This window comes from Kogia breviceps, chromosome 12 (assembly GCF_026419965.1).
Source record: "Kogia breviceps isolate mKogBre1 chromosome 12, mKogBre1 haplotype 1, whole genome shotgun sequence".
Classification (NCBI taxonomy): Eukaryota; Metazoa; Chordata; class Mammalia; order Artiodactyla; family Physeteridae; genus Kogia; species Kogia breviceps.
Window position 1 is genome coordinate 38709815 of NC_081321.1, and position 21593 is coordinate 38731407.

Genomic DNA, 21593 nt, shown 5'->3' on the forward strand with positions numbered 1-21593 from the left:
CAGTCTGCCTCAGCCTGGAGTCCCCTCCCTCAGCCTTTTTCCTGGTGTCTCCCTCCCTCAGTCTCATCTGGACTCAGTTCTGGAGGCATCAGTGGGGTTCCCATACAGCCTCTTAACCCTTAACTGGTTTCCCTCCAATGGCAGCCCCAAAAGCTTTAGCCCTCTCTCTCCCCCATGTTCTCTACCAGCCTGTGCCTACACATACCCCCGCCCAAGCCACTTCAAATAAACATTCAAATAAGTAAAAACTGTTCTTGCTCTGCAAACAGCTTCCGCTGGCTTCTAATAAGATTGCCATTCATAAGTTCCACTGAGATAGATATTCTGGGAGCTGGTGCTAACACTGCTTCTTCCCTGAGTGGCTGCATTTCAGGGGAGAGCAGCAGAAAGCCTGAGCTGTGCCACGGAGCAGCCGCATCACGGCTGATTCTCAAGATGTGTCTCCAAAGGTATTTTGTGGGTCACAAGTTTATGAGGTGTGTGTGTGTGTGTGTGTGTGTGTGTGTGTGTGTGTGTTCAGAAGGCAGCATGGCAACATGAAAAAAGGATGGAGCCAAAATTCAGGTGGTCTGGGTGTTGGACCAGCTCTGCCCTTAACAAGGTGTGTGTGTTTGGGAGTCTCTTCTCTCTGGGCCCCTGTTTCCTTGAAAGTAATGTGAGGGCTTTGGGCTAAAGAAGGGTTTTTTAGCCATTTTTTTTTTTGCAGTTAGATTCCCTCCCCCAAGTTTGTTCAAACCTCTTCCAAGTGTCTTTATTTGAAAATCCAAAGCCAGAGTAATACATTTATAAGACTGTTCTTTCCCACCAAGACCAGAAAAATTTAAAACAAGGTTATACTTGAAAATGTTACCCTAAGGTGAAAGAAACTAGTCACAAAAGGCCACATGGTTTCATTTGTATGAAATGTCCAGAACAAATCCAAAGAAACAGAAAGTAGATGAGTGGTTGCCTGGGGCTCTAGGGGCTGTGGGAATGGAGAGTACTGCTAATGGGTACAGGGTTTCTTTTGGGGGTGATGAAACTTCTAAATTTGATTGTAGTGATGGTTGTACAACTCTGTGAATATACTAAAAACCACTGAATTGTACAGTTTAAGTTGGTGGATTGTATGGTATGTGAATTATATCTTGATAAAGCTGTTACTTTTTTTTTTTTTTTTTTTTCGGTATGCGGGCCTCTCACTGCTGTGGCCTCTCCCGTCGCAGAGCACAGGCTCCGGACGCGCAGGCCTAGCGGCCATGGCTCACAGGCCTAGCTGCTCTGCGGCATGTGGGATCTTCCCGGACCGGGGCACGAACCCGTGTCTCCTGCATCGGCAGGCGGATTCTCAACCACTGCGCCACCAGGGAAGCCCAAAGCTGTTACTTTTTAAAAAATAAGTTTATAATTCCAAATCTTTATGGAATCTCCTTAACTTGTTGTTTTTTAATTCATTCATTTATTTATTTATTTTTGGCTGCATTGGGTCTTCATTGCTGCACGTGGGCTTTCTCTAGTTGCGACTAAAGGGTGCTACTCTTCATTGCAGCACACAGGCTCTAGAGCACAGGCTCAGTAGTTGTGGCTCATGGGCTTAGCTGCTCTGCGGCATGTGGGATCTTCCCGGACCAGGGCTTGAACCCATGTCCCCCGCATTGGCAGACAGATTCTTAACCACTGTGCCACCAGGGAAGCCCTCCTTTAACATTTTTCTTAAACTTGTGTGGAAATGTTCAAACATTTAAAAAGGTAGAAAGAATAATACAATGAACCCGTAGGTAACCAACACCCAGCTTCAATAATCATCCACACAATCTTGCTTCGTCTATCCCCCCACCCACTTCTCCCCACTACACCTCCTTACTGGATGATTTAATTTTTTATTTACTTTTTTAAATGATTTTTTGTGGGGGGCCACACTGTGTGGCATGTGGAATCATAGTTCCTGGATCAGGGATCGAACCCACACCCCCTACGCATGCCCCCTGCACTGGAAGCACGGAGTCTTAACCACTGGACCACCAGGGAAGTCCTGGACGATTTTAAAACAAATTTTGGACATCATATCATTTAATCCATAGAGATTTCAGTACTCATCTGTAAAAGAAAAGGATTCTTCGTTAACATAATCAAAATACCATTATCACAACTGAAAATAAATAACTCCTTAATATCACCAAATATCCAGTCAGTGCTAAAATTTCCCCAATTTTGTCACACATTTGTTTAGTTAAATCGGAATCTAAACAAGGTCCACTCGTTGAATTTCATTGATATGGCTCTTAAGTGTCTTTTATTTCATAGGTTCCATCTCCTTTTTTTTCCTCTCAATTTATCTGATGAAGAAACCAGGTTGCTTATTCTATAGTGTTTTCCACATTCTGGATTTTGCTGATTCCATCTCCATGGTGTTCTTAACATATATTCATAGTAAACTCCTTTACAAATTAAACCTTATGCAGTATTCCAAAACGTGAAAGAAGATGAAAAACAAAACTGCAGTGGTTGAATCAGAATTAGGGACTTGCAGTGGGGCTCACTCAGCCTTCTCCCCACTCCTGGCGTACCTCTAAGGAACAAACTCCAGGGAACACAGTTTAAAAACCACTAGCCTGGGGCTTCCCTGGTGGCGCAGTGGTTGAGAGCCTGCCTGCCGATGCAGGGGACACGGGTTCGTGCCCCGGTCCGGGAAGATCCCACATGCTGCGGAGCAGCTGGGCCCGTGAGCCATGGCCTCTGTGCCTGTGCGTCCAGAGCCTGTGCTCCGCAACGGGAGAGGCCACAGCAGTGAGAGGCCCGCATACCACAAAAGAAAAAACAAAAAAAACCACTAGCCTGGATAATGTGTGTGTGTGTGTGTGTGTGTGTGTGTGTGTGTGTGTGTGTGTGTGTGTGTGTGTGTGTGTATACCACACATTCAAAGCTCAGGGCTGCCCTATCTTTTTTTGGTTCTGATTACTGTGATAAGGTCCTTATCTGGGACAGTGACATAATATACCAAGGTGTTCAGTGTGGTAGCAAATTCAAATCCACTCTGACTCTTACCAGATCGTACACAAGCCCAGTACTTTCTCTGCCCTAGGGATCCTTACAAAGAACTCCCAGGCACCCTGCCACCCAGCCAGGGGTCTAGCAGGGCAAGTCCCATTCTCCCCTCCTTAATATGACTCAGGTGCTCTGCTTCTCTGTCCTAAACCATAACTTCTCATGATCTCAGGGATCCCTGGCTCCTGGCCATGGGAACACCTGACCCTTTGGGCTTTTTAGCTGGAGCAGCCACTACAGTGCTAACCAAGTTTTAAAGACCCAGTCCCTGTCTTCACAGAGTTTACAGCAATGATGGGGAGATAAAGCAAAAGCCTGGTGGGTAACTGAAACCAAGTGCAGTAAGAGTGCTGAGGAGGGAGGGGTCAGATCTGGTTAGGTGATCCTGGAAGGCTTATCCAAGAGGGTGGTTTCACCTGGGCCTCAATTTTATTTATTTGTTTCTTTGTTTGTTTGTTTTGGCTGCATGTGGGATCTTTAGCTGTGGCATACATGTGGGGTCTAGTTCCCTGACCAGGGATCAAACTCGGGCCGCCTGCATTGGGAGCACAGAGTCTTAGCCACTGGACCACCAGGAAAGTCCCTGGACCTCAATTTTGATACAAGATTGGTGAGGGCAGAGGATAGATGCAGGAAAATGCTAAGTGTGCCCAAAGACTGAATAATCAATGCAACCAGCTAGAGCAGATGATTTAGGGGGGTGGGGCAGTTTGCCTGAGAACATAATTAGGAAAGGAAATCTGGTACTAAAATATCATTAAATACACTTAAAATCTGAAATATAGGAGTCTGTAGTTTTAAAAAATACATACAAGTATACCTGTATGATTTTCTTTTTAAAAAATTAATTTATTTTATTTTATTTATTTATTTTTGGCTGTGTTGGGTCTTCGTTGCTGTGCGCGGGCCCTCTCTAGTTGTGGCGAGCAGGGGCTACTCTTCATTGCAGTGCACGGGCTTCTCATTGCGGTGGCCTCTCCCGTTGCAGAGCACGGGCTCTAGGTGCGTGGGCTTCAGTAGTCGTGGCATTCGGACTCAGTAGTTGTGGCTCGCAGGCTCTAGAGCACGGCTCAGAAGTTGCAGCACACGGGCTTAGTTGCTCTGTGGCATGTGGGATCCTCCCACACCAGGGCTCCAACCCGTGTGTCCTGCACTGGCAGGTGGATTCCCAACCACTGTACCACCAGGGAAGTCCCTGTATGTTGTTCTTGATTGTCAACGCCCTCCAGCCAAAGACCACCAGCAGACACTTGTAGCTGAACAAAATTGGGTTTGTGGACTCATTTCAATAAGGAGAACAACTCACACCATGGCGGAACTATGAGGCATCCAGGAAAAGGGCTTAGGATTTGGACTTATATTTTCTGATTTGGGGAGAGGTCAGGGAAGCGAGATTGCTCTGGGTTTGAGGCTGTCAGGAAGCTGGAGGATTCTACAGTTGGGTACCTTAAATAAGAATGAAGCAGGGGGACTTCCCTGGTGACTCAGTGGTTAAGAATCCGCCTGCCAATGCAAGGGACACCGGTTCGAGCCCTGGTCCAGGAAGATCCCACATGCCGAAGAGCAACTAAGCCTGTGTGCCACAACTACTGAGCCTGCACTCTAGAGCCCGCGAGCCACAACTACTGAGTCTGCTCAGCACAACTACTGAAGCCCGCGCGCCTAGAGCCCATGCTCTGCAACAAGAGAAGATACCGCAATGAGAAGCCCACACACTGCAACGAAGACCCAACACAGCTAAAAAAAAAAAAAAAAAAAAAAAAAAGAATGAAGCAGGGCTAACACTGTGATTGGTAAAGGAGCAGCAGCCACTCGTATTAGCTAGGATAGGAGGGTGTTTGTTCTTTTTTAAAATATTTATTTATTTATTTGTTTGTTTTTGGCTGCATTGGGTCTTCATTGCTGTACGCGGGCTTTCTCTAGTTGCAGTGAGCGGGGGCTACACTTCGTTGCGGTGCACAGGCTTTTCGCGGTGGCTTCTCTCATTGTGAGCGCAGGCTCTAGGCACACGGGCTTCAGTAGTCGTGGTACATGGGCTCAGTAGTTGTGGCTCATGGGCTCTAGAGCGCAGGCTCAGTAGTTGTGGTGCATGGGCTTAGTTGCTCCACAGCATGTGGGATCTTCCCGGACAAGGGCTCGAACCTGTGTCCCCCCCATTGGCAGGCAGATTCTTAACCACTGCGCCACCAGGGAAGTCCCTGTTTGTTCATTTTTGTGGCTTGGACAATGTTCTTGTTTTTGCCTGTGTTTGGATGTGACTATGAAGAGGTCTTATTCTTGATCTGTCATGGGCATTGGGTAACCTCGTTTGATGTTGGTATTCTGTGAAAGTGTTACATTCTATAGGAGAAAGCCAAAGTCTAGCTATGAAGGCCAGGCCTATTCCTGGGGCTTTTCTCTTTCTTGTGCTCTTGTGCTCCTCTTTCTGGGAGCTGGGTGGTGTTATATGAATCTGGTGAGAGATCAGAAGGAGGAACAAAAGGAAGGAGAATTTTCTAGGAAAACTTCCTGGAGGAAGTAGCATTGAGCTATGATGTAAAGCAAGAATAAGATGCTGAGAGGTGGGCCACGGTATAGGCAATGTTCTAGTGGAATGGGATGGCATGGAAGCAAGAAATGGAGGAAGACGACCAGTGAATGCATGTGTGTGTGTGTGTGTGTGTGTGTGTGTGTGTGTGTGTGTGTGTGTAAAGGCTTATATAGGAGGAGAAACAGAAAAAAAAAAGCTACCTGAACTAGACTAAGAATTAGGAGGAAAAAGACGGCTGAGGATGGGGCAGGAGGGGAAACGGGGAGGCGGTAAAGACAGTGGTCCTGAAGAAGCCTTGTTCTATCTGGTTTGGGCTGAGTTGGGGGGTGGGAGTGGGGAACAGAGGAGCAGAATGTGGCCAAAGTGAGTGCAGCTGCCATACATGGAATAGGCACTCGGAGCACAGGACAGTGGCGAGACCACAGCACGTAGGGCTTCCTGCCTTCTCTTGCCACCACCAGGGCTTGGCCAGGACCAAGGTGGCCGCTTGCTGAGTGAGTGGTAGGGAGCCTTCATGCTACGGGGAGTTCTATGGGGGGAGAGGACCTTAGGAACATGGGAGTCAGCTGGGAAATGATGTGAACCCTGAGCCAGACATACTCCCTTTCCAGTTTCCCATGTCCAGCCACTTCCTCACCCTCCAGTGAGGCAAATCCCTCCCCCTCCTCTACTCTCTCAGCTTCTTCTGCCCCGCCTTCATTACAGCCTCCCTTGGGACCTTTGCTTTGGGGTTTTTGTTTTTTCCTTTTTTTTTTTTGGCTGCATTAGGTCTTTTTTGCTGCACGCGGGCTTTCTCTAGTTGTGGAGAGCGGGGGGCTACTCTTCCTTGAGGTGCGTGGGCTTCTCATTACGGTGACTTCTCTTGTTGCAGAGCACAGGCTCTAGGCATGTGGGCTTCAGTAGTTGTGGCACACGGGCGCTAGAGCACGCGGGCCTCAGCAGTTGCAGCGTGTGGGCTCAGCAGTTGTGGCACACGGACTTAGTTGCTCCGCGGCATGTGGGATCTTCCCGGACGAAGGCTCGAACCTGTGTCCCCCTGCACTGGTAGGCAGATTCTTAACCACTGAGCCACCAGGAAAGTCCCTCCCTGGGGATCTTTGTGTGTCCACTCTCCCAGGCTCCTCCAGGAGGTCCTTGATCAGGCAAAGATGGACAGAAGTATAACTTTCCTCTGCCTGCCCTCAAATTTCTTGCCTGCAAAAGCAAGGCAAACCTGTTTTGGTGGGAAAAAGACTGTAAGTACAGAGACTCAGTTTCTCTATTTCTAAAGCAAGATTAAAAACAAAACCAAGAAACTACACAGGTCATGTCCATCCTCTGCTTAAGTCTTCCTATGGGGTCAGGTTCACTTTGAATAAAGTCCAGTTTCTTTTAGAGCCATACATGACCTGCCTTGCCCCCACCAGCATTTTCCCCCTCTCCTACTATGCTCCAGCCGTGCTGAACTTTTGCTTCCTCCAATCATGGCTCTCAAACTTTTCTGTCCCAAGTCATAGTCAGAAATACATGTTACATCACAGCCCAAAACATATGCACACTCACAATTTATGTACATATACATTTACATATAAATACATATTTACAGCACACACACACACATTCATGCTGAAATTAAAGTCCCCCAAAACATTCACCTTTACCAGGTACAATGTACTCTACTTGTACTTGGGGCCTTTTCGCTGCATTCTCTCTGCCTGGGGTGCCCTACTCTTTGATTATCCCCACTGGTACCATTTTCTCCCTTAGTTCTTGGGTTTAGTGTCATCTGCCCAGAGAGGTCAACTCGACTGAAGTAGCCACTTGACCATTCCCTTTCATGTTCTCTGGCTCTTGTCACTATGATATTTTTCTGGCTTATGTTTTTATCTATTTCTTTGTTGATTGTCTTCGTCCTCCACTCTGATAAAGTGGACTTGGTGGGGTCTTTTCGCTACTGTTTCCTGCCGCTACTTTTTCCTCCAGTGTCTAGAATGGTGCCTGGAGCACGGCAGTGCTCGGTGAATGTTAATAGAACGAAGAAATGACCCTGATCCAGACTCTCTCTCTCTTTGGGCCCCAGCATCCTCATCTACAAAATGCGAGGCTGGACTTGCTCTCTGGATGCCTTCCGGCTTACCTACAGTCCAGCCTTCCAGGGCACACCAGAGGATGTGCTCCAGATAACCAGAGACTGGCAGTGGGTGGGATGGAGAGGGTCAGGCAGTCACCTGTTAGCCCACAGTCCTGTTTTTTGAGGACAGATACTGAAGAAGGACAGAAACTTGCTTCTAGGTAAGTGAAGGCCAAAGGTATACACGCAGGCACAGAGCAAATAACGGAAAGGCAGACCCGGAGCCAGCCAGACATAACGAGAACAAGCATGTTGGTACTTCCTGTGTACTGTGCCCTGTCTGCATTGTCTCACTCAATCCTCAGTCCTCTGAGGGTCCAAGAGGTGGTACAGGACTTCATTAGCACCAGATTCAAGACCTGACTCAACGCTTTCAGAGGCAGCACAGCTGGAGAGCCCAGGCTCAAGCCACGTGGCCCAGGTTTGAATCCTGTTCCCAGAGAACTGGGTGAATTACTCAGTCTTTCACTGAGATTTCTCATGTCTCCAATAATTGCGTTACTTCACATTCTTTCCAGCACTTCCTGGGGATTGGGAATCTTAAGCAAACTAGGAGTCTCCACGGGGCTTGCCATCCCATCTGACCCCCTGGGGTTCCTGGCCTCTGGCTACAGCATGCCAGTTGAAAGCCTTGACTCTGTTCAGTGGGCTGAGGTCTGTGTCCAAGACCTCAAGCATTTACTATCTTGTGACCTTTAGGCAACCTCTGTGAGCCTTGGTTTCCTTGGCAGGGATTTTGGATTTCCTGAGCCAGGGTTTCATCCACAGCTACGAGCTTACCAGTCTTAGTCTCTCCACCCCAACACTTCCTCTTCCCTGAGGGAGAGAAAACAGAATTTGACCCAGAGAGCCCTGAAATCCGTTATTATGAAGAGCCGTGCCTTCCTCCTTCCGGTTTTCTCCAGACTGAATAATCCAAATCCTTTCCTCTTTGCTTCACAAATCTAATTCTCAGCCCTTCCCACACCTCTCCTCTGCCGCCTCTCGACATCACCTGTGTCTTCAGACACTGGCGGCACCAAGTCCAGCTCCAGGACTCTGACTGGCATGTGGACAGAGTTGAACGAAAGAGGGCTGAGAAATAGCCCCGCGTCCTGGAGGACCCTCAGGTTCATTGAATGACAGCTCCATTATCAAGGCCTTTGCCACCTACAAGGCACTGTGCTCAGTACTTCCCTTGCATTATTTCACTTAAACTTCTCTACAACTCTGTTAGGTAAATGCTGTTTTATTGATGACAAAGCCTAAACCTAATTGGTGGGGTGCAGGTTCCTAGGTTCATCTGGCTCCCCAGCTCCTCCTTTGAATCAGGGCGCTGTCACAGTGGGACAAGCCAAGAACTGCAGAAATAGAACTGCAGAAATAGAGCTGCCTCTTCTGAAGAGAGGGGAAAAAAACGCCAGAGTGGGAGAAGTTTCCAGGAGGGAAACAAGGCAAAAGTATAGAAAGGATGAAAGACCCAGAGACACATACAGTTCAGAATCATGTTACAATAGACATTTATCTGTGCTGAGGGGATGGGAGAGGCAGCGATGAAAGATGGGTGGGATGTCTGGGAAGTTTCAACCGAAGGTAAGAATGGATGGGGTGGGGCAGGGTTGAAGAATGGTCATGGAAAGAAGTGCCCCAACCCCCATGCCTGTGAAGAACCGAAAGATCAGGAAGGTGCTAGTGTGTGAACTGTGTTTATTTTTTCCGAAGTCTAAAAATACAGTGAAAAGGAAACACACACACACAGGCTAACCTAACCAGAAACGGGAAAAACTGGTCATGGCAACAGCTGAGAAATCGGAGTCAGGAATTTCAGGAACTGGGATAACTTGGTGACCTGAGCTTGGAAATTCCACCTCATGACGAAGCTCTTGAAAGCTGCCAGCTTCCTATCAGAGTCTGGAGCACTTTCCAGCAGCCTGGGGCGGGGCAGAGAAGGAAAGAGGAAGGAGGAGGTGAATGCCTCCTACTGAGAGGGCAGACCTGTCACTTTGAGGAGCTGTGGGTGTGGAATGAATAAGGGGTGGGGTCCTCCAATGAGCCCCCTCTCATAGTAATAATAACTATGACAAGAATAACCCCTTACCAAGTGCTCACCAGATATCAACAATCTTGTGGAGGAAGTAAGAATTATGATCCCTACTTTACAGATGAGGACTCAGAGGCACAGAGAGGTTAAGTAATTTGCCTAAGGTCTCACAGCTAGCAAACGGCAGATCTAGGGAGTTTGAAATCACAGATCCCTTTTGTGGATCTGAGGAAAGCTAAGTACCCAGCACCCAGGAAAAAAGCTTATAATGAACTTGTATACAACACTTTATATTCAAATTCAGGGGCTTCGAAGAGCAGTTGGGTAGTAGGGCCAGTGTTGAATGAGCTCCCACTCCACCCCATCCCATCTCCAATCCACTAGTCCGGTAAACAAAGCCAGGGGAGGGGGCGGCTTATAGCTACTGCCTGCCCCCCACAACCCCTGCTCTTCTGGGACCTGGGGTTTGCCCTGGCTGTTTTGAGAGGTCTCCCCAGCCTGCTACGGTGTGAGGTGAGGAGAGGGCTGGCAGGGCCCGGGGTGGGGGTTGGGAATGCTATAATGGGCTCTGTGGAGAAGCCAGAATTGTGCTATATTGGAGGACAATGCTCTTCCCTCACCCCCTCAGGGTATCCTTTTCGGGTAGAGATTTGGAACTGCCCAGACTAGAAGAGATGAAGGCCTCCTCCCTTAATTAAATGCCCAGAGGTTGCTATGGGAACCAGAGCTTCCAAATCCTGGTCAGACAATGGGGAGAGGAGCTGCCTCCAGCCTAGACAAGTGAAGCTTCAGGGACCTTGTCGGGGACAGGAATGGGGGCCAGAGGGTGAGAAAAAGGGGGTGCCAGCCAAGGAGCTCAGCCTCCCCTCTCCGTGGAACTGTGGGAGGGGGGCCTCTCCGAACCGAGGGGTCTGCCCGAGATGGAGGAAGTGGGGGGGTGGGGTGGGGCATGGCTCCCGGAGAGGGGAAGGGAATGGGGGCAGCTAGCTGGAGCCAGGCACTGCCCAGAACTGAACACCTCCTTTGTCCCCAGAGGAGAAGGCCAGCCAAGTTGGTAAACAAAGGGAAGAGGCCAGAGGGCAGACAGCTAAGCGATAAGGCCGGGGACTGTGAAGAGCTGAGTAACGGAGCCTGAGAGACAGAGGGGAAGTTCCCGAGTCCCACTGACAAGCAGAACGTTGGTATATATTGTCATCTGGACATACACAGTCACTAGAGCCACACGGGACCCGCGCAGACACACACCTCTACAGGAACAGTGTGCACTGAAGCACCTGTCTTTGGGGACACTCAGACCCCCGATGCCTTTTTCCCCCCAGCTCCCCTCTGGAGCCCTTTCTTCACCCCCGGCCTTTGAAGCATCTCTATAGGGAAGGCAGTGGACAGCCCTCTGTAGTCAGCCGGGCCTCCGGCATGCAGGGCAGCAGCATATGGGGGTCAGGGTCTTCAGCGGTCGTGGATATTGTTACCACACTTGGAGGGAAAAGATCCCCATTTTGAAAACAGTACAATACCTACCATTAATCGGCACTTACGTGTCAGGCAACTCTGCAATGACTGTGTCTTCCTTTCGTAGAGAAAGGAACCTGAGGGGAAGTTAAGTAAAGCAGGCCTCACAGCAGTCAGGAAGCGGCAAAGCTGGGACTTGAACCCGGGTTTGTCTGGCTCTAAAGCCCGTGTGCTTTCCCACTTGCCCCGCCTTTGCTTGAAAAATCTCTTGGAAACTTTTCTGAACAAGCCCACTCTGTTCTCGTCCCTTCACTCTCCCACTCGATGTTACCTAAATACTTCTCTAGAAGCAATTCCCAATTTGTAAGCTGGTTATCTAAAGGGTCTATATATAACTTGGTTGTTTGGAACCCAAACATATTTTTTCCCAGAGAAAAGGTATTAAGTGGGTCCAGAAAGGCCACTTGACCTAGAATGCAGCAGACAAGTACATCTGGTTCAGGACTAGCCCGGGGCCCCAACCATCGTTAAATATTATTGTTTCCTGGAGAAACACAGCCCCAGTTCACTGGAGAGAAAGAAACAGCTTTCTGTTCTCACTTTGTCCTCCCTCTCCATCATCCTGCTGTACCTGTATCCCAGTTGATGGAGTGGCTGAGGCTGGGGGGCTGACAATTCACAAATCAGGCTACATTCTGAGTGCTGACCAAAGTGGGTGTTTCTTGAGAAAACGGCCCAGGGTGGAGAGGGTTAAGAAACCAAGCCTTGCAAAGCTGAAAGAACTGTTTGAGTGGCACAGAGAAGGCTTGAGGGTGGAGGGGCGAGCAGGATGGCTTCTACAACTGCTTAAAGGGCTGTCCTGATTGCATATAGCTCCAGAGGGCCAAACTGGGACCAAATTGTAACAAGGAGTCAGATTTTCTTTTAAAAAGGAAGAACTTTCTAACTATTAAATCTCTTCAAAAAGGGAATGGGCGTCTTGGTGAAGTAGTGCGTTCTCTGACACTAGGAATATTCAAGGAGAAAGTAGACGACTGCCTACTCGGCACATGGTAGAGGGAAGGAAGCGTTGGACCAGTAGATCTCTGAAAGGCCTCTAAATTCGTATACTCGTTTAGCAAAATGTTATGGAGTGTCTATATATGCCTAGCACTATGCTAGGAGCAAGATTTATAGTGAGAATAGGGTGGGGCCCTTGCCCTCAGGGAGCTTGCGGTCTAATAGGAGAGTCAAGCATTAAGCACAACTGGATCTATAACCTATAATATAGGTTATAAGGGGAAATAATCGGTTACTACTATGAGAGAATAACAGAAGGGATCTAATTCAGAGATGGGGTCCAAGAGGGCCTCCCTGAAGAACCCACAGTGAGGCTGAGATCTGAAGGATGAGTGAGGATCAGCCTGGGAAAAGGGGAGGGGTCGTTCCGACAGAGGGCAAAGCAAATGGCCTGGGGCAGGAAAGAACAGTGTGACTAAAACACTGTGAGTGAGGAGACAATGGCAAGAGACGACATTGATAAGGGAGGAAGTGGCTGGCACACTTTACCTGGTCCCCTGACCTTCTCACTTACCTAGTTGCCCTTCTCCAGTCCTGGAGCCTTGGCCTTAGTCTAGCAGCTCCCCAAAGCTGCAAGTGCCCAGCATTTCCCCTGGCTCCTCCCACTGCCCCGGGACCCCCACAGAGCAGGCCTCCTAGCACTTTATCAGTGTCCAAGGAGGTGGAAGGGTAGCATTCTCACCTGTCTTATGTGGGAGGCCCAGGTTCAATTCTTAGCTCTTGCCAACTGTCTTCCTTTCAAGAAGGTTGCATAGCTCAGTGGTGAAGAGCACAGACTGCAGGCAGCCTGCCTGGGTTCTGATGGTGGCTCTGTCACTTGCTGTTTGATCTTGCCAAGGCACTTACCTGCTCTGTCCCTCATTTTCCCCATGTGTAAAATGACACTGACGATCATGCCTATTTCCTAGGAGTGTTAGGAATTAAAATTTGTTAAGCGTTTAGAACAGTGCCTGGCCTGTAGTAAGTACTAGATGAGTGTTTGTTAAATAAAATAAGTCACTGGCAATAAATCATTGCAACATCTGCTTCCCTGTCTCATCCCGTGCTCTTCCACTTCCACCCCTAAGTCTACAGCAGGGATCCAGGGGCCAAGTCTACTGCTCTCTCTCCTCACCTGCTTTTCTAGCCAAGGCTGCTTCTGGCCACAACTCTGGTAACAAAAACCGAGGCAGAGCTCAGCTCACTCCAGCCCAGCCGTCCTCACCCCCAGAATAAAAGTTGTCCTAACGGTAAGCTGCCGTCAAACCAAGCTGCACTCGTGATTGCTCCCTCAGCATTCCTCCTCCAGCTGTTTTCAGAGGCTGAGGGTATTCTGGATACACCGAATGTATCCCTGAGCCTCATGTCCTGGGCCCTAGGCCTGATCCCCAAGACTGAGCATAAAGCTACTCCCACGTGCGCTCCCACACTGCCCTAGGCTCACTCTCAGGGTTGAACTTACACTTCTACAGCATAACCACCGGCTTTCCTGCCGGTGTCCTTGAGGGCGCCAGCTGTCTCCCTGTTTTCTGTTTTCTGTTGCATCCCAGGGTCTACATATGGCACTTATCCTCTAGCCCCATTTCTCATGAGTTCTCCGCTTGGCATCTCTGAGCCAGCCGCACAGGCCTGCTGTCGGCTTCTCAGGTTTGCTGTTCTCTCTCCTCAGGGCCTTTCCATGTGCTTTTCTCCCTGCCTAACGTGTTCTTCCTCAGGCCTTTGCTTGACCGGCTCCTGCCCCTTGTTCAGGTCTCAGCTTACCTGTCACTTTCTCCAGGAAGCTTTCCGTCAGGGCCCTGGTCTAGGTCCTGCTGGGTCTCTCAGCACGTGCATTTCCCCATTGTATTTTAAGCATTTCCTTACTTATCTGTGTCGACGAAAATAATCAATAAACAATCTATAATAGGAATAAAGTTTTACTTGAGCCAAACTGAGGACTAGAGTCAGGAAAACAGCCTCTCAGGTAGCTCTGAGGAACTGTTCTAGAAAAGCATAGTTTTCAGCACAGAACAAAAGAACATCAAACAAGTCAGGGATACATTCCTTGAAGATTTCAACAAAAAAAAAACCCAGATCAGCACATACACAGTGAGTCAGTATGGCCTTGGCACGTGGGAAGGGAGTCTTTATCATCGAAGGAGTACCAGCATTGGCTTTCTGGGAAGGGAGGTATTTCATCTTTATTTTTAACATGGACATTCTTTACTTCTGGTCAATGTGCCCTCTTCCTTAATAATTAAAGCAGATGTACAATGTATGTTTGACAGGCCATAAACACACTGTTCTAGTCAGCGTCAGATTCAAGTTAACTCATGTATAAGCCAGAATGACCTCCCCATACCTCAACATGTGAAAATGTCTTTTGTCATCTGTGTCTCCCACTAGCCTGTCAAGCTCAGGCAGGGTGGGGATCATGTTTACCTAATTTGTATTGTACCCTTAGTGCCCAGTGCAGGGCTCATAATAAGCCAGGAGTTTAAGCCCTGGGGCCCATGGATGAGCTCCCAGGAGTTCATGAGGCTCCCAAAATCATATAACAGTTTTTGTAGATTTGTAGTGGATTCTTTCCGGGAGAGAGTCTGTATTTTTTATCATAACCTCAAAGTATATATAATGCCATCCCCTCACCCCGCAGAAGGTTAAGAACCACTGTGTAGGCATTCCGTAAAGGCTTGTTTTTGATTGGATGCATTCATCTGTGAATCTAATCGTTGATACTCAGTAAACAGTTATTGAATGGATGATTAAGCCTCCTCTTCAGGGTTAGAGTGCTTTTAATGTTTGCAACCGATCAAGAAAAACCTCAGAAGAAACCTTTGCCAGTAAAAGTTAAAGTGCCCTTGCTTCAGGCCCTGACTCGGTGGCCCTAAATACCCCCTCTCCCTACCCAGGCGCACAGCCTAAGACTAAAGCTTCAGAGGCTCACATCCCCTGCCAGAACTCATCTCCTGTCCTGAAATCCACCTACTGCGCCTTTGCAGCCTGTCAGCTGAAAATAATCCTGGTGAGAACAGGGGTGGCAGGAGCAGAGTCCTACAAAAGGTTTGACTGAGGGAGACTCTGCCCCCTGCTGGCTGCCCTGCTCCCCTTCAGCCGCCCGGCCGCGGCTCCAAAGAATGAGGTCAGAGCAGGGAAGAGGAGAGAGAGGTGAGGCAGAGGGGCCACGGGAGGGGGCGGGCCCCCAACCGGGCAGTCTCTCCCATCAGGATTAGGCTCTGTCTTCAAACAAGTCAGGGGCGGTAGCTTCTGCTTTAAAACGCCCACCGCTTCCCCTCGCAGGGCTCCTACAGTCTACTCCCAAATTAGGAGCTTGGGGAGGGCAGGGGCTGCCGTGGGGGTGGAAGTCCTTCTGGAGCTCAAAGGGAGGTCCAGTCACTGAGACTTGGCTTTCTCATCGATCTCTTTTCCTGGAGCCTGGCTACTGCCGACACCTTGGGATCCGGAGCCAATTCTCTGCATCGCCTACACTTGGCCTGTGGTGTACGAACCTCCCCACATCACCATGGAAACAGGAGCCTCTGCATCCATCCCCGAACTGATTTGTGAAGCTAAGAGAAGAATCTGAATTTCAGGGTGGGGTGCATAGGAAGGGCAAAGAGAAAACGTTCACAGAAATTGTGGGGAGAGGGAGAGAGACATCAGGGTGGTGGAGGGATTGCTTTATAAGGGTTACTGGAATAACGTGTACCCTGTGAAGAGGAGCAGCTTCCTTGACAGACCATAAAGGCAGTCCTCTCGTGGGCTACTGGTCAGCTCAAACTAATCAACCCCTCCGCAGGCTGTCCTTTGTAGCTGTATAATCTTGAGTGAGTTCCTTAATCCCTCTAAGCATCACTTTTCTCATCTGTAAAATAAAAATAATAGCGGCGCTTACTTCACAGGGTTATTGTAAGAATCCAATGAGGTAATGCATGCACAGCACTTAATATAGTGCTTAGCACACAGTGAGTGCTCAAAAATGTATTGTTGCACATGCTTATGTTTCTATATATTTATATATTTTTTAAACATCTTTATTGGAGTATAACTGCTTAACAATGGTGTGTTAGTTTCTGCTTTATAACAAAGTGAATCAGCTTTACATATACATATATCCCCATATCTTCTCCCTCTTGCATGTCCCTCCCACCCTCCCTATTCTATATTTTTTAAAATATTTACTTTTTTATTTATTATTTGGTTGCACCGGGTCTTAGTTGCGGTACATGGGCTCCTTAGGTGCAGCAGGTGGGCTCCTTAGTTGTGGCATGTGAACTCTTAATTGCGACATGCATGTGGGATCTAGTTCCCCGACCAGGGATCAAACCCGGGCCCCTTGCATTGGGAGCACGGAGTCTTATCCACTACACCACCAGGGAAGTCCCTCTATAGTTATTACTTGTGTCTCCTTAGCTAAATTGCCAGCCCTTCAATAATACTTGAATACTTCACAATTTAAAGTGCTTTTGCACACATTTCTCTCATTTGTCCCACCCAATCCTGAAAAATAGAGAGGAGATTACTCTTTCCACTTGTAAGGCAAAGATACAGATTCAGATTTTAAGCTTGTTCAAAAGCTCAGCTCTAACCTGGTACTAAAACTCAGGGTTCTATAGAGCCTGGGTTCGTTGCCCTGTTCACTCATATCCTTTCTGTGTCCCAGCACAGTGACACAGATGGTCAGTGCCTCACTGTTTGCTGACACTGATCCTGGAGCAGGAGTCTCCGGGAAAAGCTAGTCCTGAAGTGTGGGCCTTGGGTTTGACCATGAAGGAAGCATAAAACTCTTGATTGAATCTACAATTAAAAACATTGCCACAAAAGGAGAGTGACTGCTAAAGGTTTGGGGTTTCTTTTTGGAGTGTTGAAAGTGTTCTAAAATTTTTTTCTTAATTTATTTATTTATTTTTGCCTGTGTTGGGTCTTCGCTGCTGCACGTGGGCTTTCTCTAGTTGCAGCGAGCAGGGGCTTCTCTTCGTCACCATGCACGGGCTTCTTACTGTGGTGGCTTCTCTTGTTGCAGAGCACGGGCTCTTAGGCCTGAGGGATTCAGTAGTTGTGGCTCGTGGGCTCTAGAGCACAGGCTCAGTAGTTGTGTCCCCGTGTCCCCTGCATTAAAACGTAAAGAAAGTGGGCTTCCCTGGTGGCAGAGTGGTTGAGAGTCCGCCTGCCGATGCAGGGGACACGGGTTCGTGCCCCGGTCCGGGAAGATCCCACATGCTTCAGAGCGGCTGGGCCCGTGAGCCATGGCTGCTGAGCATGTGTGTCCGGAGCTTGTGCTCTGCAACAGGAGAGGCCACAACAGTGAGAGGCCCGCGTACCACAAAAAAAAAAAAAAAAAAAAAAGTAAAGAAAGTGGAAAGGTAAACCACTGAACTGGAAAGTATAAATGCAAAGGAGTAATAAGATCCCAGGGTTGCAAGGGCCAAGTAGCAGCACTCAACACACCAAAGGCCAGGTGAGAGTGGCTACCTCAATGGATAGCAGATTCAAAGCAGAAATCAGAATATGGGGACTGCTCTGGTGGCACAGTGGTTAGGAATCCGCCTGCCAATGCAGGAGACACGGGTTTGAGCCCTGGTCCGGGAAGATCCCATATGACGCGGAGCAACTAAACCTGTGCACCACAACTACTGAGCCCACAGGCCACAACTACTGAAGCCCATGCGCCTAGAGCCCACGCTCCACAACAAGAGAAGCCACCACAATGAGAAGCCTGCGCACCACAATGAAGAGTAGCCCCCGCTCGCCTCAAGTAGAGAAAGCCCGTGCGTAGCAACAAAGACCCAAAGCAGCCATAAATAAATAAGTGAATAAATAAAATAAAACAAAATAAAAAAAGAAATCAGAACATGTGACTCACAAAGACCTGTAACAGTGATTGATGTTGGTCATGGTGTTCCTAGAAGTGACCTAAAGAGGAAGCCTGCTAGATTCTTACTTGATCTGTATAAGCAGAAAAGTTCTAAGTCAAGGGAACAAAATTCTAACCAGAATCATAAAAACAGAGTCTTAACCCCTCAGTCAATTCCCAGACTTGAGCCACTTTACATACCCAGAGCCCTTCTTCTTGAGGAAGGACCCCAGTACACTGCCAGGACACTGTTAATCTTTATCCTAGCCTTCCCCAGAAGGCCTTTTACCAGGGCTACTGTGCATTGGGGAAAAGGAAATAATCAGACTTTTCAGGAACACTGTCTCTGAACTGACACTAATTCCAGGAGACCCAAAATGTCACCGTGGTCCACCAGTCAGAGTAGGGGCTTCCGGAGATCATAAGATGCTCAATCGGGTCTATCCCACAGTGGGCTAGTGAGTCCCTGAACCCATCCTAGGGGCATTTTTCCAGTTCTGCAATGCATTATTGAAATATACTCAGCAGCTGCCAGAACACCGAAATTAGTTCCCTGACTTGTGGAGTGAGGGCTATTATGGTGGAAAAGGCCAAGTGGAAGCTACTAGAACTGCCTCTACCTAGGGAGATAGTAAAGCAAAAGCAGTGCCACATTCCTGAAGGGATTACACAGATTACTACCACCCTTAAGTTCTTGAAAGATGCAGCAGTGGTGATTTCCACCACATCACCATTCAACTCACCTATTTGGCCTGTGCAGAAGACAGATGGATCTTGCAGGATGAGAGTGGATTATTGTAAGCTTAACCAGATGGTGACTCCAATTGCCAGATGTGGTTTCATTGCTTGACCAAATTAACACACCCCTTGGCACCTGTATGCAGCAATTGATCTGGCAAGTGCCTTTTTCTCCATCCTTGCCAATAAGGACCACCAGAAGCAGTTTGCTTTTAGCTGGCAAGGCCAGCAATACACCTTCACGGTTCTACCTCAGGGCTATATCACCTCTGCAGCCCTGTGTCATCATTTAGTTCACAGGGATCTCGATCACCTTTTGTTGAAAAAGCCAGTCTCAGGCTCACAATATTTCATCCCCCACTCTGCAACATAAAAATGGACCTTGGGGTTGGAACACTTTCTTATTGAGAGGTAAAGTGCCTACACAGCCTGAGCACATTGTGTGGGAATCTCTCTCTCTCTCTTTCATGCTCAATGTGTACTCCTTTGTTCTACTTAAGCAAATACATCAGTGGTCCTCAGGCATGCCCCCGGCTATTTCATATTCTATGAGGGAGGGGGAGGGATCCTTTTACTTGGCACCAGAGGGGGTGCATGTAGGCCAATTGCCCAGCATCTGCTTCCAGGAGGGACCCACTGGCCTTCAGGGACCAACACCCACTATTGAAGTTGATCTTGCTCTGTCTCTTCTCTGTGTGAGTAAAGCACTGTTCCATCCAGTGCTTGGCTACATTGTTTTCCTTGGCAACTCTGATACCAAGATGCAGTGGGCAGAGGTGTTTACACTTCTATTCCTGGTGGCGAGACAGCACTGTGATGATCTTAACTCTTCCTCTACGTAGAGGGCGTCCTCCCCTGACACTGGTCATCAATATATAATGTTCTGCTTGACACCCTTCTGATCCACAAGATGTCAAACTTGCCCATCACATTGATGACATTATGTAGATTGGACCTAGTGAGCAAGAAGTAGCAACTACTGCAGACATTGGTTTTTATTGGTGAAACATATGTGTGTCAGAGGGTGGGAAATAAATCTGGCTAAAGTTCGAGGCCTTTCCAGCTCAGTGAAATTTCAAGGATCCAATGGTGTGGGGCACATCAAGATATCCCTTCTAAAGTGAAGGATCAGTTGTGGCATCTGGCCCCTTCTACAACCAAAAGAGAGGCACAACACCTTATCGGGCCTCTTTGGATTTTGGAGGCAGAATATTCCTCATTTGGGTGTGTTACTCTGGCCCATTCACCAAGTGACCTGAAAAGCTGCCAACTTTGAGCGGGGCCAGAACAAAAGAAGGCTCTGCAACAGGTCAAGCTGCTGTGCGAGCTGCTCTGCCGCGGGAGCCACACGATCCAGTAGATCCAGTGGTGCTTGAAGTGGCAGTGGCATACAGGGATGCTGTTTGGAGCCTTTGGGAGCGCCTATAGGTGAATCGCTGCACAGGCCCTAAGGACTTTGGAACAAAGTCCTGCAGGCCTCCACAGACAACTACTCCTCTTTTGAGAAACAGCTCTTGGCATGCTACTGGGTCTTAGCAGAAACTGAATGCTCCGAATGGACCACCAAATTACTATGTGACCTGAGCTGCCCATCAAGCCATAAAGTTGGGTGTGCAAAGCTGCACTCCATCATCAAATTTTAGTGGTATATAAGAGATCAGGCCTGACTAGACCCTGAAGGCACAAGTAAGTTACATGAAGAAATGGTTCAAATTCTCATGGCCTCCCACAAACTTCTCTTTCAGCCTGCACCCATGGCCTCAGGGGAAGTTCCCTATGATCAGCTTAACGGAAAAAGAGAAGACTCAGGCCTGGTTTGCAGTTGGTTCTGCACAATACACAGGCACCACCCACAAGGGAACAGCTGCAATACTACTGACCCTTTTGGGGACATCCTGAAGGACATTGTGAAGGGGAATGGTCCCAGGGGGCAGAACATCGAGCAGTGCACCTGGTTGTTCACTTTGAAAGCAGAAATGACCAGACATGTGATTATATTGATATATTAGCTCCTGGGCTGTGGCCAATGGCTTGGCTGAATTGTCAGGGACTTGGAAGGAACATGATTGGAAAATTTGTGACACGGAAATTTGGGGAAGAGGTATATGATAAAACTCTCTGAATGGGCAAAAAACGTGAAGATATTTGTGTTCCGAGAAAAAGCTCACAAAGAGTGACCTCAGCAGAGGAGGATCTTAATAATCAAGTGGATAGGATGACCTGTTACGTGAATACCGTCAATCTTTTCTCCCAGCCAACCTTGTCATTGCACAATTGGCCCATGAACAAAGCAGCCATTTTGGCCAGAACAGAGCTTACGCATGGACTCAGCTACATGAGCATTCACTCACCAAGGCCAACCTGGCTAAGGTAATCACTGAGGGCTCAATCTGGCAGCAGCAGAGACTGACACTGGGCCCCCTGCATGGTACCATCCCCCTGGGTGAACAAGTTGATTATACTGGACCACTTCCATCCTGGAAAGGGCAGTGTTTTGTTCTTAATGGAATAGATATTTACTCTGGATACACATTTGCCTTCTCTGCATGCAAGTCTTCTGCCCAAATTACCATCTGTGGATTTACGAATGCCTTATCCACCATCGTGGTATTCCACAGAGCATGGCTTCTGATCATGGAAATTAGTTCTCAGCAAATGAAGTGTGGCAATGGGCCCATGCTCATGGAATTCACTGGTCTTACCATGTTTTCTGCCATCCTGAAGCAGCTGGCTTGCTAGAATGATGGAATGGCCTTTTGAAGAGTTGGTTACAGTACTAGCAATAGTGGCAATCCAGGCAGGACTACTAATGGCCCAGACCTTTCAGGAATGAAAGTTTGGGTCACCCCAC

The 21593-nt window shown here is 48.3% G+C and overlaps 1 pseudogene; it reads left to right on the forward strand.

Annotated features, from left to right (window-relative positions):
* Positions 1 to 16376: 16376 nt before the first annotated feature.
* LOC136792341 (uncharacterized) lies at positions 16377 to 21522 on the forward strand (annotated as a pseudogene).
* The last annotated feature ends 71 nt before the right edge of the window (positions 21523 to 21593 follow it).